This window comes from Erinaceus europaeus, chromosome 6 (genome assembly GCF_950295315.1).
Source record: "Erinaceus europaeus chromosome 6, mEriEur2.1, whole genome shotgun sequence".
In the NCBI taxonomy this organism is placed as follows: Eukaryota; Metazoa; Chordata; class Mammalia; order Eulipotyphla; family Erinaceidae; genus Erinaceus; species Erinaceus europaeus.
The window spans coordinates 36,052,276-36,053,802 of NC_080167.1; positions in this window are offsets into that span (position 1 = coordinate 36,052,276).

Consider the following 1,527-nt stretch of genomic DNA (forward strand, 5'->3'; position numbering starts at 1 on the left):
AGCCTCACTACATGCGTAGGAAGGTAGTACTCTAGAACTTGATTCCTGCCTACTTCACAGATGGATTTACAGAGCACTGCATTCTTACCAATTTTCAAGTTACTTATGAGCAGGCTTTCAGTGCACAATGCCTGCTCACTATATTAATCTGAAATCTCAGGAATAGATGAAACTGACAAATCATTTTGATTTGACCATTTAAATGCACTGGATATAAAAACAGGCCCTAATACTGTAATTTTATGATGCTTAAAGCAAAAAAGCTATAGTAGTTTGTGAAAGCAAGACAAGTAACCGTCTCCAGGAATATCAAGGCAAAAGAGGTGACAGCAAGCCCCTGTAGGACTATGTGAAAGCTTGGTAGAGCTTAGGGAAGCTCTCCCATCCTCGGATGGAGGTCTGGAAAGACACCCCACTTGTTAGCCTCTCTCCTCATAGAGATGAGCTAAGAGGAAATGTCTCCCAGACTCAGTTTCTCCTTATTAGTCTCTCAAGCTCACAGAAAACCTACAGGCCTCTCACACTTAGTTTCTCCCTGCTAGCAGGCCACATGGCTGCCTGCTTTAAGGTTCACTCAAAGTTCACATGGTCACTCAAAGTCACACATCCACTTCACCTTTTGATCACAAAGGAGAACACACTCTATCATACACCTCAAACACCAGACAGAAAACCCCCCCAAAACTTCTATTTCTTTATGTGCTTTTATATCTATGATTTACATCAAGTCTTGTTTTTTCTTTTCTCTATCTCACTTTATTGGTTTAATCCCTATGCTTCTCTCAAATGCCTTTGGATAATTAACTTGCCTGCATCATGGAGACTAATTGTCTTGACCTTTATGTATCGCATCAATTCTTGTCATACCAGCCCCCTACCATAGGGGCAAGCTGACCTTTAAGAAACCTGTAATTTCTGATGTATTTGAAAAATGTTCTTTGTTTAAATCTCTATATAAACTCAAGCCTACCTCCAAATAAAACGAGTATTTGTACCAAAATGCTCCCGAGTCTTCCTTTCTAAATTACTGAGCCCTTGAGCTAGTAAGGGAAGATCGGTGGCTTACCTCCTGGCTGGAGCCACCCCACGTGAGCCCCAGCAAACCTCCACTTATCTATTGCAAATAGTTGCTTCTAGGATTTCCACATATTAGCCTCCAGTTGTTTGAGTAGAATGAGCTTTCTCTAGAAGGCTGAAGATTTGAGGGAGATAGTAGATGTGCCTGTAACTTCCCTTCCTGGTGGCTGTCACTACTCAGAAATAATATTCTAATTGGAATGACAGTAAGAGATTCCTGTAATTGTCATACAAAGTATCTGTGAGGTGATGTTTGAAGTACACCAGCCCTCACAACAATGCTAACATTTCTTGTCTCAAACCATACATGGAGTGAAAAGTATTGGTATGCCTGAGGATAAAGGAGTTACTGTTCACAGTAAATTTACTTTCTATCATTCTGTTCATCTCAAAAGCTGTCAGAAAAGCTTGAGATTCCCCCTAGAATTCTTGTAACTCTTTCTGGACATG